Raw genomic sequence first — 18,825 nt, 5'->3', positions numbered from 1 at the left:
TAGAATTTCATATATACAACGTAATGGAATCGCCTTTAACCCTTCGTGGTCACACCTTCTTATAATCACAAGTTGCTCACACAGGGTTCATTGTACCCCAGCGTCATTTTTTAAATTACCATTTCCGTATTTTTCAATTTTTTAACTTTTCAGTGATAATTGTACGCTCGTAATACTTATGCAATCATAGTCTAATAGTTTTTTTCTACAAATGTAAATTTCGATATGATAAAATTTGTAGTTGAAAATAAGCGATTTTCCACAGTTGTGGGAAAAAAGCGATTTTAAAATTTTTTTTTTCTTGCGATAAGTCCCCTTTGGAAGTCGTAAAGACACGACATTTTAGCTCGAAAATCATTCTTGGGGAACAATATACCCCGCGTGACCACGAAGGGTTGAACTTCCCGCCTTTTCCTCAAATATACGTATAATACATTTTTCAATATTCACTTATTTTTTTATTGTTTATTTTCGGGGAAAAATTTGTAGTCTGTCTTACCTTCCACGACCGGTCATTTGACGGTAGGAATAGGTAAACGTGAAGTGTCGGTAGAAATAGTGTTAAAGAATAAAAAGTGAAGCCAACTCTGCAGCTATTCTTGCATTTCAACGTGTCTCCCCAACACGAATCTGACGTCACATAGAATTTGTTATGGGTCGAATTCCGTTGCGATTTCTCCCCACGTCAACAAATGCAATATTAATTCTCTCAACTAATTCATTTCATTGAAATTAATTATCTCTCCTTGTATAATCTCTTTCACACTTTCCTACACAAAATTTGAAGGTGCGCAATCTCCAGTGACCCAGGTACTAAAAAAACTGGTCCCCCGTCCAAGAAATTTGTTTACTTTTCGTGCATTATGTGCTACAAAGTCATCTGATCGCGTGCCCAGCCATTTTTGATATTCATTTTTTTAAATTATGCGACCGTACTGATCTATTGTAAAATAGTGAATACAATTTGAATGAGCAAACAACAAACACTGGAAACCTATTCTTACTTTGTATCAGACGCACACAAGCTCGTTATAATTTCCTTTACATTCCATATTCCTGTTGTAACTGTTTAACCCATTAGCTGCCGCGATCCCCATCTGTAAATTTGGGAATTTTACGCACACCACTCGGCGCCGAAAATATATTTGGTACGCCTGAAAGTGTGTATTCTGTGCTTCGTTTCTTTACAAGCGAACAAATTTGAAATGCGTCTGTAAGTTGAACGGAACGGAATTGGAACTGCCTCGGGTTACATGTGGGCTGTATGGAAAAATGGCACAAATAACAGCTATTTTTGTATGTATAAGATAAAGCTTATAATAAAATAACTAATTTCTTATTAATTTTCTTTTGCGCAACCTGCCACAATCCCCATTTGGCACTTTGTAAAAATATTTTCAAAACAAAGCAAGTTGAATATAATTATACTGTTACACAACTTTTTGTGCATATATATATATATAACTTATCCGGCCAAAAATTAAAAAAAAAAATTTGGCAGTTAATGGGTTAATAAGGCATTGATAGGTCCAACATTTATGTAACATTTTCATATTATTTTTAGCGATGCAACGCGCTGGCAAAGGTCGGTGCACAAACCTCTCAGACACCCTGTATACGCGCGCGCGTGCGTGTGTGGTGTGGCATTGGTGGTAGGTAGGTTGGATTGGCTTACCTCGAAACTTAAGCAAATTATGCTGGCCTACGTATAATGCGTTTACGTCTTCGTGGTCGCGATCTTCGCCGCGCTAATAATAAGCACCTAGTGGGATTAAAAGTATCGCAGGTTGTATCGAAACCCGATACCGCGCGAGAACATTGAAAAATAATATCGTTGCTTCTAAATAGAGCCGACACTCGACCAAACATATTGTACCAGTTATTTAGAAACATTTTATTACAGGGTCACTAGCATCTGAACAAATTATAATTTTCACTTTATCTCTTTGTAATATTCTCCATATTGGAGAAGTTGTTTTTCGTTGTGTCTATTCAAATAAAATTTGACTAGTGTCTAATTTCTAAATAATTATAAACTTGCTGGCTAATGACTGAAACGTGTACGAATAGCAACGAATGAAATTATATTAGAATAATAATTTGCATGCACTTTTGCTGGATACTACTGAACTATGGTATGGGTTAGCTCGCTGTTTGCAGTTAGAGATAATGGTAACTGTATTACCCGTATACCCGGATATTAATCGTTTCATTGGTTATTAACCGAATATCCGGTTTTCAAGACCTCTGCAGTTCGTATACGTACCGCGAATATTTGTAGGAGGTATGTGGTATTGTCTTCTTCGTTTTCCATGACAAGTTCAATTGTTAAAATCAATTGTTAACGGTCAAGATCAAGCGTCGCTAATGTTCCTAATTTCTCGATATTTTTTGTTGCTTGAGAAGTCAGGAATCAGATGATGTTTTTTGAGAATTTGCCGAGAAAAAATATTGCAAAATTTATATTTCTGGAGTTATGCTGGTAATATTTATCAAAAGCACAAGAAAAATTTAACTAGATGATTATTCCTGTCTGATTTATGCAAAACTTGTGTAAATTAAAACACAGATATTTAAATATAATTGATAAATTTATTTATTTAATATAACGTTTGTGCAAAGCGAGACATTGCTTTTTTGTTTTAAAGTAGTTGTTTAAAAAGCACAATGCGTCTAATGTAGCGTCAGCCAATCTGTTTCTCTTTTTTGTAACAAAATCTGTAGAAAAATTTATTTCGTTTTAAAAGTTAGGTATTGCGAATTGGGTGTCCTTTTTCCAGTGGACTAAAAAATATGAGATTTCTTTGTTGAAGTCTGGAATTTATCTTCTTGGTTAACACTAAATTCTTGGAGGCCCTCTGCGATTACTAACTCTAATTGTCTTTAATGGTAATTCTTCATTTTGAGGATCCGTAAGTTTTTCAGTATTTTTAGAAGAATCATGGTTACTCTTATAATTTCCGAAAAGTCAAGCTACTTATTAATTTGTTTTGCCGTTTCATACATATCTGTCTTGAATGTTAAATGAAAAATGCGTTTTTTTTTAAATTTTTTTGAAGAGATTCTTGATTATGCAAAAATTTTATAAGGATTCTTTTTTTATATATCTCTATATTTCTTCTTTAGTAGCCACAAGAAAATCATTATTTAATTCAGAATACAATTTTTCTAAAATTTTAATTAAAATTTTATAAGGCCACCTTGAGCAGTTAATAATGTCGAAACTTCTCTACTCGGATTTTCTATTATAATTCATATAGACTCTAATATTATTAATAAGATTTTTAAAAAATTATGGATGTGTTTATACGTTCAGGATTAACTAGAAATACACAATTTGAACTAACTAAAAATTCATTTCCGAAATTAAATGAGATTTATAATAATTTTCCTAGATTTTCATAGAAATTACAATATTTCTCGAGAAATTTTCAAGAAGGAACACTAAGCGTTGCTCCTCATTTGTTCTTTAAAAACGGTAAGTAAATAAACGCGTTGAGCTGTATGGTTAAGCGTGAATGCTAAACGTATTTTGTATATTAGGTAGCAATTTTATTATCAAATTTATTAAGACTTTCATTGAGTGTAGAGTTCGAAAGTTCTTCATTAAATACACGAAAAGATATTTCAATGAAATATAAAGTAGTATGTGTGTCGCTAAATTTATTATTAGAAATTTATTAGGCTATTAAATAACTTACGAATATTAATGTGACAAGAAATACACTTTTAGAGATTTACGACCTTACAGTAGCAAGATTATTTTAAGTCATTATTCGAAAAATTGAGTTATTTTTACTGATTTTTCTCCTCTGAATTTATTAAGCTACTCTGAGGCTATACAAAAAATATAAAAAAAATTTTTAATTTGTTTTAAATATTTTTTATACCGCCATCTAAAACTAAAAATTCGAAAAGGTTCTTAATCTGCATGCGCGTCACAATCGCCCGTAGAACAATTAACAATTATTATCTAAAAATAACAAAATGAATTTATTTACAATATAAAATAACACTGGATTTATTTACGTGTAATTTTTAATAGGAAAGTACAAACACTTGTACGTACAGTTGGCCGTAATGGGGCCATCTACTTACACATTCTGTTCGCAATTATTCTGGCTGGCATGTTTGATCGCAAATATTTTGACAGGTTCATCCAGTGAACTTTACACCGGCATTAATATACATACTTTCCTCACAGGTCACACAAGCATTATATCGATTCAGATTTGCGAGTACATATTGAACTCGATGCCGTTACTAATAACCAGGTCTTCACGTGGCTGGCAGTCGGTGCACGTGTTTGTATTCTTGCAAGTTGTTTATTGCGATTGAAATTTCAGAAGGACGGGTAACTGGTGCGCGATGACTTTCATGCGCTCTTCTTATTGACTGGGTTGACCCGATCCTATCTAGAATGAGTTTTGCCTATTCTATTCCATTCAGTCAGTTTTTTTTTAATTTATTTTAATAAACGGCAATAATCCTTTGATATACAAAACAGTAAAAAGTGTTACATGATGCGTGGAGGGATTCTAATCTGTTACTATAAATTTGCGTTAAATTAGGGTAAAGGACCCAATTACTGACACCTAACCAATTACTGTCACCTTAAGCTATTTTACTTAAAATAACAAATAAATAAACGTTGTAAAGTCACACACAAAAGAATTATATAATTCAACCTATAATCTGTACTATAGATTATATGCTATAATTTATTTATTCGTTATTTTAAGTAAAATAGCTTAAGGTGTTTTACGTAAAATAACGAATAAATCTTGTAAAATGATGCATAAAAAAATTTTAGCATGCAACTGAAACTGTTATTTATACGATACAAAAAACAGTAGGGTAAAGGACCCAATTACTGTCACCTTAAGCTAGTTTACTTAAAATAACAAATAAATAAACGTTGTAAAGTCATACACAAAAGAATTATGTAATTCAACCTATAATCTATACTATAGATTATATACTATAGTTTATTTATTCGTTATTTTAAGTAAAATAGCTTAAGGTGACAGTAGTTGCTTAGGTGTCAGTAATTGGGTCCTTTACCCTACATACGGGTGAGGTGAAGATATTGCAGGTAGATGTAAATAATGCAGGTTTAAACAGAGGAGAAAAGATGTCTTTTCTCAGATTCATTTAAGTAAATCTTGTCAAGGATAATTGGAATAATAATTTGACCCTTCGGTAGTTTGTACAGACAGATTAACCCTTAACTGGTATACTGTTTTTGACAAACGTGACTGGTATACTGGGGTCGTGGCAGACCCCAAGTAAAAAAGGACACAGAAATTTGTAAAGTCGACACTAGAGCAACCACTATGAATATTTTCATCTTAGGTAATGTATAAAATAATAGAAGAATGCTATTAATAATGTGGAAAACTGCTTTTAATAATGTGGAAAATTATTAGATCTGTAGAAATGTTTTGTTTTTGTTTTTTTTTTTTAAAGTTCCCCTGACTTAGATATATATATACTGTATATTCATCAAAAACCTATGTCCTTTTACTTGTTGATTCTTTATATTAGACATTTCTTAAGATTTTGTTACAAACGTCAGACGTTTATTTTTGTACGTTTCCATAACTATTAATCTGGAGCTATAAATTAAGGCCAGTGGAAAATAATGCCCCTCTTAAACAAAACTGTATAGCGAAGAAATATCGCTCTAGATTATCTTGAATCCTTATCGAAGATTCTACAAGATCTATCGCTAAGAACGATTACAATTGAGCGGAGTGCAAAATCAATTGTTAAAAGGCAAAATCATGTTATAGGATAATTAAAAAAAAAGTAGGAATTACAAATTCGGCAATTACATTTGTTGTACATAAGTCCTCCTAGATTCTCGAGCAAGTCTATCAACACGCATATATTTTTTATCATTTTAGTGTTTTTGCAGAGTAATTAATTGTTATTTCGCGATTCATAAGGAGAGTTTAGCTTCTTTTTAAATGCACGTAAATTGTATCAGTGATACATCACAGGCAGACCTTCGATGTTACACACAAGCACACTTTTCAAGGGTAAGATCTATTTTTAGCAAATGATACTCTCTCGCGCGGTTCCTCGCCGATAAAGTAAGAGTATATTTCATATCAGTGGACGATTGTTAAATTCAACATGGCGCTCAACTTCCTGCAGTAATCTATCATTGATGCTTGTTGAAAAACTGTGTGAGTGGAATTTAAAACATTGCAATAAACTTCAATTCAGCAGCGAACGAATCGACAATAATTGACTATCGAAGTGAAGTAAATAATTATTTACCAGCATTATGGTATTATGGTCAGTATATACGACAAACTTTTATAAATGGAAGCTAAAAATAAATTTTGCGCTATGAAAAAGTAAGGTGACTCGGTTCTGCAATAACAATATTATTACTTTATATTTTTACAACGCATTGTATTAAAAGATGATACTTTTAGAAATTGCATTGCACGTGGATGCACCTAAAAATGTAACAATTTGTTTATATTTATTAATGAAAATGGGAAAGAAATAGCTGTTAATATTACAATAACAATCGCCAATTTATTATTTAATATTTGAGTAACTAGTATCGTAGATTATCTTTGATAATATCGGAAATTTATACTTGCCTTTATATTCAAAGATATTACGAAAAGAAATCTGCTGAAATTTTCTTTTCATCAACGTGCAGCTAAAATTTGGATACTTTGCCTTTCGTTGAAATATATTGAGGGATGTATTAGATTGTATTTCTAGGACAAACTAATTAACATTATAATGATCGCAATTTCATCGTTTTCTAATCTGTCATTTATTCATCAACATATCATAATTGTTGATGGGTTTTGGCATGGCAACATAGTAGTGGAGTGTGAAGAAATAATTAGAAAATTAAGCAAGAAATAGCATAAAGGAGAAAGTAGGGTATAAAATATAATAACGGAACTGTTAGATCCAAATCTTCCCGCCAAATACGTCACGTCACAATAATGTGTATACTCGACTAACCCTCGTCAGACGGCACAATTTGACAACGTTAACGGACGGCAGAGGCACAATTGCACTCTCACATATTTTATTTGAATATTCTCACTGTCGGTATAATTTGTACGATGAATTGATAACGTTTAGACTCAATGAAAGTCAATAAAAAAAAATCCCAAATTTTCTTTTAAATATCTCGGAAACAAAGGTCAGCTTCGTAATTTGTTTTGTCCCATGCTGGCGCATACGCTGCCACGAACGCGAACAGTCGATAGGTATCCCCATAAAAAACTTTTAAAAAAGTAAAAAAATTACGCCAAGTACATGAAATCAAATAAATCACAGAAAACAGAAGACAATAATAATTACAAAATAAAAAAAATATGTGAAATCAAAATGAGCTGCAAGTACATAAAGGTACTTTCCCACTGCGCTTAAGATGACACAACTACATATACACAGCTAAAATGCTGTGTTCATAGCTTCCATTACTCATATCGCGGACATTTTAATGAACCCATCTAAAAGAATCAAAATTAATGATATACAAAAATTGCGCCAATTATAACAATAGCTATTCCTACAAAGAAAAAAAGGTATTAAATAATATTAAGCAGATATATTTTTATGCAAATAAATATTTTAATACGAATAAATATATTATTCAAAATACTTGGCGCTGCGAAACCGAAGAAATGCTAATTGTCTTAGTATTAATAATTTATCGGTAGGTATACGGGAGAATACATTGTAGTACTAGCAGCAGCTTTTCGCGAATATCTTGGAAACTAAGGTCGGGCGGCGGTAAAACATGTATAGGAAAAAGTTGTTCAGAACCATGTCCCCGACAACGTATCCAAAAATCATTTAAATGGGTGAGGAAACACCTGTCGTATATAATGCCAGCGGCAGTGGCCGCGATGGAAACAGCGGTTCTCGTTCGATCACTGAAGTTAAGCATCGTGGGGCGCGTATCGCGGAAAGATGGGTGACCGTTTTTCTCGTGGTGCGTTGCTTGCTGCTGGCAACCTTACGGGTAGGTTTCCCCGGTTGCGAACGTTTATAATTCGTGAGCTTATGGTCTGCCCAATAGCAAAAATTCCTTACGGTGATATCCCATCGAGTTAAGACGTGGTCTTTCAGACCTCACTCTGCTTTCTTCCGTCCACCCTGTGGCCTGCACGGTGGTCTCCTAGAAAGAGATTAAAAATGCTCACTCCATCTTGCTTGGTTTCAATGCTGCTATAGAGGAAACTCTGAGGCGCAGCGCGTCAGTTGGACCTTGTATAAATCGGCACTATTATTTATCTGTCCTACATAATTACCTTGTATCCTTTTCTGTATATATAGTCCGCGTTGTACTAACGAATACTTTTGTTTTTGGTATTTTGGATGGCCCGCGTGTTTCGTAAGACGCTTGTGCGTTCTGGCATTGGTGCTAAGCGGTTAGTGGCGCGCTGGTGTCTGACGTGCACGCGTCGTGACTCCGTTGGTCGTTGGAAGGATGTGTTTGTTGCTTGCGACGCAGTGCATAATGGTTGTATCTCGGCACGTGTTATTAGACTTGCTTTCTTTCATTTTATGTGTTTGTACGCACGTGCAGTAGTTTTCGTTTTGTTTAGTTTTCCATTTCATTTTTTGAATAGTAGTTTATACGAATATAGTTAAATATATATGTATATACTAGAATTAAGAATTAAGTAATGGCTTAATTCTAGTTCGCGCGAAAACAGGACATGTACTTAATATATCTGTCAAGTGTCAAGGAATTTAGTCGATTGGTTTTTGAAATATGATATTCGTCAAATCGAAAAAAGCTATTTTGAGAAAAACGCATTCAAAGTTTCAGGCACTGTTTTAGAGTGCATAACAAGTAACAAATCATACTTACAATTAATAAGCTACTCCAGGGTCATAAAGAACGCCTTCCTCTTCCTCGTAAAACTCATGCAAAGCACTATGTACGTATTTGCCTTTTTCCGAGCAGTCTGAACTTCCTTCGTAGCTTTGTAGTGTCTTCTCTCAGCAACTGTAATTACTTTGCGTCCCAAGTGTCGGCATAACTTTTAGCTCCTGGGCCCATTCCTGTTTCAAATGTTTCCAAAATTAAGTAATAGCCTTCCCTATATATTCCTGTTGCTAAATAACCAGCTGTGTCAACAGTATTTGCTCCAGAATATCCATTGAAACTTCCATTATCATTCTGGGTATTTCCGCCCAAACATCGCTCCAGTAATTCATTTGCAGATAAACCAGTATAAATCGGTTTTATAAGGTGTTGGTCGAACAAGATCACTGAATAGTGGATCGTGCATATGTACATACTTAGGTATAATCTTTCAGCGTTCTATCGGCTTCGACGCAACGCCAAGAAACACCAGCTGTTGGCTCCGGCAGGACAACAGTCGTGTTTCAGACTCTTTATCTGTAGAACATTTGTGACGGTAAGTCGCTTAACTCCTCGCATTTCTCACTTCATCAAGCGAATCTGTATCTCGTGTAATCGCTAATCTGTAATAAGCAGTCAGATCATTACCAGCTTATCGGTTAATTTCCCAGGTCCCTTTCCTCCTATAACTTTCTGTCTTTTCTTTTCCCTTCTCAATCTAGATCCCATTTCTTTCTCTACGTGCGAAACGCATTTTGTTTTTTTAATTTCCACGTCGTATGGATTGAAATCTATAATACCTTTAACCTCTAGAGGGCCGGGCTGGCCACTATAGTGGCCACCTAAGAATTTGGATACTTTGCCGGCCATTTTGTTGGTATATATGCATAAATTTTGAGTAAATAAAATTTTCAATTTCAATGAAAAAATCTCGGCCCTCTAAAGGTTAAATGTTTTCCAGCGCTGTCAAATTTTCAAATTCAGCTGTAATGCTTTGTAAACTGTAAGAAAATGCGCACAAAAAAGATTTTTGCAACCCGTTAAACTAGGGAGACCCCTTAGTCAGATAGAGGAAATTACAGGCTTTACAATGGTAGGAACATGAACTTAACATCCTATTTTTTCTGGCTTTAAATGTTCGTGGAACAAGAACAGCACGAGCTTATTGGACAACGTAGTAAATAGGTAATTAGTTTTCTGAAAGTGATCGTAGAAAAAGTCGACTTTTCAGAAAAATACGAGAGTCGATTTTTTGGGACGATCTTTTTTAGTGTAATCTCCCCCTTTAAAGTAAATTGACTTTTAGGCCACGCTGTATTTGCATAAGGAATGAATTATGCAAACCTTGGTCCACTTTGCTTTTGAGTAGGTCAAGTTTCATACGCGATGGATGTTTACAATGAACAGACGTTTGTTCGTTGAACGCACCCTGTACTAAATAAAACGGTATGATCACCGCGGCGTGCTTAACGCATTAAGCAAATGACAATGAATGGAGATGCAGCGATTTTTGTAATTACAGTTGAAGGTAAAACGATTTCAGTAACTGTACATACATTAAGTTATTGCACCGTTATATCAGTGGTATCAGAAATGAAGATACGCGTTGTTGTATATCTTTAGCATGTGCATTCCTGGGAATTGATTAGCAGAAACGATTCTTTTTATCCGCGGTATCAAAAGATTTATCACAGCACGAAGAAATGTAACATGTAATAGAGAAACGGATAATTATGGAAGCATGACATTAGCGCCAGCTATTAAATGCACGCGAGTGAAATTTTCTTCTCTTTTTCGATCATTCTTAGGATTCAATGTGTATACGAATTCTTTAACTTCGTTGCACCAGAACGTCTTCGTTACTCAATCTTTATTATCAAAGAATTCCTTTCTAAGTGTATTTCCTTATTTATATTACCTTGCCCTATTTCCATCCTTAGGATTTTTTTTTTAAATATTTCAAATAGTTGAAAAGTAGAAATGAAATTGTTTCTGCAACCATGGAATATAGAAACTAAACAAGGACATTTTTATTCGCTCTTAAAATAAAATTATTTTATTCCTTATCTGATCATCACTTACATATATTGAGAGTAAACAAGCTTGACGTACTTAAGGGGACACCTCGCCGATTTGGCAGGTCGGTAAAACAGCAGTTTTTTTTCTGCACAGAAATGATAATACCGACAGATACGCGGCTGCCTTGTGAACGCGAGAGGGAACTGCTTGCTACTTCCATACGGTGATGCCAGATCGGGGACGGGTTCCCTCGAGAATTTCCCCCACCTCGCGCACACTACGCCGGAGCTGCGTGTCCGTGAGTTGGACTCCGAAGCGCCGAGCTCACGGACACGCTGCTCCGGCGTAGTATGCGCGAGGTGGGGGGAATTCTCGAGGGAACCCGTCCCCGATCTGGCATCACAGCTTCCTAATTCTATTCTGAATATGGAAAGAAAGTCTCAACTGTTGCTTGTAAAAATGTGCTTATGCTACAATATTCTACGTTAGCAGTAAGGAATTATAAATGAAAAGAAAAAATAGATGAGGGGATGTCCCCAGAAAATGAAGTTTGTTAGGTTAGGTTAGGCATTTTTTTTATTAGCGAAACACTGAAGTGGAATCTGAAAGTTATATACTTATTATAACGAGGAAATACTGTAACTCTTTTTAATATCTACCTACTACGGAAGTATATATGAAAAATTTTAAATACATGGCCAAGTCCATCATTGCATCCTAAAATCCTTAATGATTAATGGCAGCAATTACCTTCTTAGTTTTTCGCAACAATAGTTCAATAAAAATTCGTATGGGGGAAAATATAATGGGGAAAATAAATATAATATGCATTTTGTAATAGCTTTTAATTATTACCTGATTTATTGCAGTAGATCGAACTCTAAATTTGTATTTAGCGAAAATTAAGAAATATGGAGTTGGTCAGTTTTACCAACAAGCCAACGTCTTAGTTAAACCGTTTGGCTGGAGGCGTCGTGTTCAGTTGAGTGGCGCTGAAATTGCGGCAGAATAAAATTTCAAATGCACGTTCTTTCTGCGTAGACATTATAAGCAATTTCCATTCGATTTTATTGGGAATTTAAGCATATACGCATAACTGAATTTTCCGTTCTAAAAGTTAACACTGAAATTACCTAGTAACTATTAACGTACCTAGTAGCGTTTAATTATTCAAGGCGAATGGTCCCGCTCGTCCGTAGTCAGACGGGTTAACCAGAATTCGGATAATTACGACTCGGCTGTATTTTCGTAACCGTATTTTTTGCCCACCAAATCCCATACTGCGAACCGAATCGCGCTTCTGTCAGGTGCAGTGGAGAGAGAAACTCCTCGAGCCTTGAATAGCAAGGCAAAGAGGACTGAGAGGAGTGTCTGCTGTGTGTTCGTTTTTGTTTTTTATTTTCTCTTCTCCTCGCCGCTGTCGCCGGGTTAAAATTAGCTCCCCATTGCTCCTTATATATATATATATATATACACACACGCCGAACCGATACGTGTTACATCGTGCCATCGGAATAAAAAGAGAAAGGACAGGCGAAAACGAAAAGAAGGCACGCGTAGGGACACGAACGGGGATCCTTTTTCGGGACGAAATCTCTTCCAGCTTGCTCCTTTTTTCGCCGGGTATTTGCGTTTCGTGTTTCATTTCCATGAATCGTGTAGCTCTCGTTTCAATCCGTATAAATTCTGTACACTGACTGTTGTTCACTTCAATTTAGGTTGCCCAACCATTTTATTAATACCTTTTTTCTTAATCGAGAGTTTTCGTAGGAATATGGCAAAACTTTTCGTAGCTCATTTTGCACAGATTAAAAATTGTGAAATAGAGTAATCACATCGCGGAATTTTATAGCGCGTTGCACGCTTTACTTGCACGTAAGATAAAGTATTCTGAGCTGAAGACTTATTATTGACACACAATGGACAGTATATAATACTGTTTGCGGTACCAAACCGCGGCTAGATGTAATATACCTACATACTCGTCATAATGTGGTACAATTATAATAACAAGGCGTTTACAAAAGTCATTTGAGAAGAACGTGTGAGAGACGAACCACGAGAGATGAAGGCAACATAATACTCAAACCACGATTGCGATTTCTCTGTACAGGATGCAGCTAGGGTTGCCAACTGTATTATAATATATAGCATTGTGCTATATTTTTGTCTGGTGTACTATATACTGTTAGAAAAAGATGGAGTACGTGAAAATACTATATTTCCGTTACACCGATAAAATTCTACAAGTTTACTTACTTTTCCATTCTATAGCTACCTCAAAACTTTAATTTGCGAATTTTAAGTTCAGCAGGGAGGATATTTTCTATAATCAATATGAAGTGACGGGAAGAGAGAAACAGAGCCAGTCTGTCTCTCATAAAAATTGAGCTCCTTATTTTATCTTAATTTGGACTTTCAGTGCAATCACACCTTTGACATATTTGTTAAAGACAATGAATTAATTAATAATGCAAAATGCACATAAAGTATACGTTTAAAAAATAAGATGTTTTAATTTAGTTTGATGCTGTACCACTTTCCTCTGAATAGTACTAAAAAGGTTGGCAACCCTAGGTGGAGCCAGTGTTGCCACCTCCTCCGGTTTTCACCCGGAGACTTCGGGTTTTAAAGCAAATCTCCGGGCTCCGGTTTACTGGAAAAATCTCCGGGTTTGAAAAAAAAATGAGACAATAAGAAATTGTGGTATTATGCAATGGTTTCAATTTTATATTGAATAAAAGTTATTAATTTAAAAAACAGATACTTTTAAATTCTGAAATGTTTGAGTTTAAAAGAATTGCACATTTGTTTTTCGGATATTCGCGAACCACACTTTTTTTTTGCTTTTTCCATCTCCGGGTTTATAATCGAATTTCCGGAAAAAAATATTCAAGAAAAACGCGTTTAAAGTTTCTGGGCAAAGGTGACGCTGTAGGTTGCCGCTCGACCTTTTTAGCTACCAAATCAACAATTTTACGAATTTTACTATAAACCACGCGGCATTTTGTTGAGAAAAGATAGTACTTTCGGAAAATGCGATAAAAAAATCGATTTATCGACTGCCTAGTCCCCTTAAGGCACAGGATCAGCTGTTAAATTGTTTCATATATTTCTGTCCACCCTATATAAATAGTAGAACTGCGATTCAATATTTCTCGACGATTGAAGCCTGTGATGCTTTCTTTGCCAGTTAAATAGCATAGCAGTACTGTAAACTAGTAATCTCGACGAACAAAATCTTGAAAAGGCCATCGGGTTTTAACACTTGCTTCCTCGAGGGGAAACTTCGTGGGAACAGATAATGTTGAAAGTCCCGCACAGAGATCGTTTGAATGAATTCGCGTTGGTGGTAAAGGAAGGTTAGAATTAGGAACGGGTTAAGACAACGTTCTCTCCGCGTGGGTTGCCCTTTTTTTTGGCATCCCTTTAGCCTGTTTCTCTACGCGCTGCAAAGTTCTAGAACCTTCTGTTGCACGACGACGTCATAGCCGCTGCATCTCCGTAATTTCCAAGTTCCGACTTATTAATTAATGTAACTTACATATTATTATTGATCAGTTATAAGCATGGGATATTTAAGTACAGTATTATTATTCTTATTCTTATTCTTATTATTAATATAAATATATAAATATTATTAATAGTTATATTAATAATAATTATTAACAGTTATATTAATAATAATTATTAACAGTTATATTAATAATAATTATTAACAGTTATATTAAAAATAATTATTAATAGTTATATTAAAAATAATTATTAGTAGTTATATTAATAATAATTATTAACAGTTGTATTAATAATAATTGTTAACAGTTATATTAATAATAATTATTAACAGTTATATTAAAAATAATTGTTAACAGTTATATTAATAATAATTGTTAACAGTTATATTAATAATAATTATTAACAGTTGTATTAATAATAATTGTTAACAGTTATATTAATAATAATTATTAACAGTTATATTAAAAATAATTGTTAACAGTTATATTAATAATAATTGTTAACAGTTATATTAATAATAATTATTAACAGTTATATTAATAATAATTATTAACAGTTATATTAATAATAATTATTAACAGTTATATTAAAAATAATTATTAACAGTTATATTAATAATAATTATTAACAGTTATATTAAAAATAATTATTAACAGTTATATTAATAATAATTATTAACAGTTATATTAATAATAACAATTATTATTTCGGTAAAATTGTTTTAGTGAAGTAACAATTCGATCGACAAATAATTCACGTTACATTGATCAGTTTTTACTATTTCAGCAGTTTTCGATGTAGGTGTAAATGAATAGATGCTACATGTAATGTTATTTTAAGCTTACTATAAGTAGAAAGGATTATCAGGTTTTGGAAGTTCTAGGAGATAAGTGATCGCCGTTAATAAATAAAACGTATTATACCCGTCGCTGGTGTAATGAATGCTGTAAACGTAAGTCTCTCCAAGGTGTAGAGAGTAATCCTTACTTAATATTAACGGTCTAATAGATACGTAGCGCATTGTAGCTTAGAATACTTTCTGAAATAAAGGATTAAGAGAATGTTTGCAAATAAAAGGAATTACTGTGTACCAGAGTGTCCGTTCTTTAATATGGAACCTGTGTATGGAGAACTGCGTTTCTTTCTGAATATCCTTAACTCCTTTCATGCATTCTGATTGCCATCAAATTCTCTTAGACACGATTCAAGCAATCGTCATTCGAACCATTAATTATCCCGCTTCATTGAAACACAGTTGATTCGCTGCTGATTCGTTAGCCTCGATTCCTTTGTTCCTCGTGATTTATCGTTCATTTCGTAGTTGTAGCATAAGGAAAATTTCACTACCTCCTTATCCGTGGAGGAACTTGAAGTTCATTTTCTGGGGCGAATAAATCTCTTATTTAGAAATGTTTAGAATAGATATAAAAAATATAGAATGTTTCGCTAACTCCCCCGTTACATGCAATCTTCTAAAAGGGAACATCCCGAACACGCAAATTCAAAAAATTCTGAAACTTTGTGAGTATGTAGGGAATTTTCTCCTGATTGCAACGCAATTTTTGTTTGCCGCCCAAAATTGACCCCTGAAAATTGGTTATTTTCCGATTTTGTGTTGTAACTCCTGAAGTGTAATATAATTCTTTTTTTACCGAATGATAGATCTCGTTAAAAGAAGTAACTTTTGCGTTGAAACTTTTTTCCTATCTCTTACAGTTAACGAGTTATAACACAGAATCGGAAAATAGGCGAATATTCAGGGGCTAATTTCACCCCCTTGAGTGAATTTCGGCGGTAAATAAAAATTGCGTTATAAACAAGAGGGAATCCTCTACATATTCACAGTTTCAAAATATTTTGAATTTTCGAGTTCGGGGTCTTCCCTTGTAAGAAGTTATCCACTTGGATCCACAATTTTTCTAGCCCCCCCCCCAGCTAGAACTATATTCTTCAAAATAAAAGAAGTTTCAGTCGAATCGGATAATAATTTTGGAGATACAGCGCCCACCGTTTTGAGAACACTGTTTCGAGAAAAACGCGTTTAAAGTTTTACGTGAGTCCCATGCATTTCCCCCTACTCAAATGCTTATAACTTCGGGAATTTTACTAATTTCAACAAATCCTTTTAAACACGTTTTTCTAAAAGGTCGAACATTCGAAAAATGAAATGAAAAAAATCGACATTTAGACCGAAACCTCCCCTTAACGATCCATCTGTAGCGTCGCATACAGCGCACATTTTCGCCTGAACAAACATATTTTTTTAAAGCTTATGATGTTAATAAACATCAAGGCACCATTCTCACAAGGAGAGTATTTTAGGTGTCCGCCTCCGATCATTTTGATTTTTGGATATGTTATAAAGAACCGAAAAATAAGAAATACGTGTTTTTTTATTTTCCCCCGTTTTCAAATTTGGGGGGTGAAAGCTGCGTTCAAAGTTAGGGGTGAAAAATCATTTTTGTGGAATATCTCGAGAACTATTAGAGATAGGGGAACAGTGTCAATGGACGAATTTTGTGTCTTTGAATACAAAATACGACTGACTCACCAGATTTTCAAAAATCCACAAAAATGACTTTTCACCCCTAACTTCGAACGCAGCTTTCACCCCCCAAATATGAAAACAGGGAAAAATAAAAAAACACGTATTTCTTAATTTTCGGTCCTCCGTAACATATCCAAAAATCAAAACGATCGGAGGCGGACACCTAAAATACTCCCTTGTCAGCATCAGTTTCGCCTGTCGTTCCTCCAGCGGAACCTAATCGCCTCTGCGTCACTTCTACATTCACTTCCCCACTGTCCTCCCACAGATATCCATCGCCCTGTCTTAACGCCACTACCCCTTTCCCACAGATCGCGCTTTCTTCCTTTAAAGCAGCCACTCGGGCAAATCGAACACACATGAAACGCGGAGCACGGGGTTTACCACCCTTTAGTGGCCCGGAGGGGTTTAAATATTTCGCGGACGGTTGACCCGGTGCGCCAGCGAAGCCGTCCCATCGAGGGCGCATGACCACCCTGACCAGCTCAAGGACCCACACCCTTCACTCACCGAAATCCTCCCAGGTCCCCTGCACGCCGTCATCCGGAATCAGCGCGTTGAAATCGACGAGGCATCGCTGGTTGCTCGTCTTTAAACTCGAAAGACTCATCTTTGCACCCTGGCCTGCATCAGGGTGAGCCACGTTGCGCACCGAAGCCAGGACCACCAATCGCAGGAGCCGCGCGGCGTTCCTGCCGGAGATGAGGTGCGACTGTTGCGCTACGCCGTGGTGGTGGTGGTGGTGGAAGAGGAGGAGGAGGAGGGACAGGTGGGTGGTGGCGTGGTCGACAGCAGGGCGGGGTGCTCCGGGGGCTCTAGACTAGATCGATAATGCATCTCTTGGCGGGCGTAGTGCCTCTTAGTCAGCGGCGATTGCTCCTGCGGCCAGGTATCCTGCTCGTTTCCTCCTGGAACCCGTGAGTACCGGCATCCACCGCGGCCACTACCGGAACCGTCCGCCAGGAACAAGTTTCTCGGGCCCCTGCTGTATTAGCTGTTTTTCTTTTCTCTCATGCTTGCTTCGGTTGCCCCCTATGCGGAGGTGAAGGTGTCAGGATCGAATGCTGAAGTTAGAATCGATCGCTGTTACGGTCTCTTCCCCCTTGGAATCTACCAGCAGGTTTTCGTTAAGATCAGTGCCTCGAACTCGCCTTTTTTTGCTGATTGCGTTGGTTGACTTTCCTTGATGCCCAACGACTGTCACTCGTCCTCTGTGGCCGGGAGTAGGGTAGTTGCTTCGTGCTTGGTGAGAAATAGCTTCTTTTGATTTTTTGTATCGTCTTGAGGCTCGCAGCGTTGTGTCTCTTGCGGAATGGTTCTCGGAAAGTGAATTTAGTGGAACTACCCCTGCGAGGAAGCTAGGAGTTCTCTTTGAAAAATTGAATGGCGCGGATGAAGTGTCATCTGTCGGAGTGTGCTGACAGATTATTATCCTTGCGGGAGTGGAAGAGTTTTCGGCAGTCCGGACTGAAACGAATGCGGTCAGCCGTCAATTTCAAATACCCACCCCCGAGAATGAAATAGCGCAGTAATGCGGCGAAATCCGAGGGAGCAGAATGAAGGAAATAGCTGTCGAGTTGAAAGATTCTTCCCGACGAAAAAATTGTTCTCATAAAAATTCAGAAGCTTTCGCAGTCGAAAGTGGAAGGAATGCGGAAAGTTCGTCGGTTTTTAAGGATACTGGATGAAGTATTATGCTCCAAACTATTTCTGTATTACAGAGATGTGATAAGGTGAACGTCCCAATTTTGTGGTCATTTAAGAGGTTACTCGTCTCAAAAAGAAGGTGTAGAAAATTTGTTTTTATTATTCTTTAATAATTAATCAACCGGTCGGAAAGTATTTAAGAAAGATGTTTCAAGGTGTTTAACTATTA

At 35.9% G+C, this 18,825-nt stretch overlaps 1 protein-coding gene and 1 long non-coding RNA gene across 2 annotated transcripts in view; one reads left to right on the top strand and one right to left on the bottom strand.

The window, feature by feature from the left end:
• The window catches only part of LOC143369097 (uncharacterized), a 164,024-nt gene that overhangs the window by 136,389 nt on the left and 8,810 nt on the right, over positions 1-18,825 (top strand). The window lies entirely within an intron of this gene.
• Positions 6,041-9,325, bottom strand: LOC143369138 (uncharacterized). The gene is made up of 3 exons (XR_013085345.1): positions 8,870-9,325; positions 8,304-8,661; positions 6,041-8,170 (listed from the first exon to the last, which is right to left on the bottom strand). It is a non-coding gene; the product is annotated as an uncharacterized LOC143369138 (long non-coding RNA).

The sequence above is a fragment of the Andrena cerasifolii genome, chromosome 5, assembly GCF_050908995.1.
Source record: "Andrena cerasifolii isolate SP2316 chromosome 5, iyAndCera1_principal, whole genome shotgun sequence".
NCBI lineage: Eukaryota > Metazoa > Arthropoda > Insecta > Hymenoptera > Andrenidae > Andrena > Andrena cerasifolii.
Note: the sequence above shows the minus strand (reverse complement) of the source record. Positions and strands in the feature narration are given on the sequence as shown.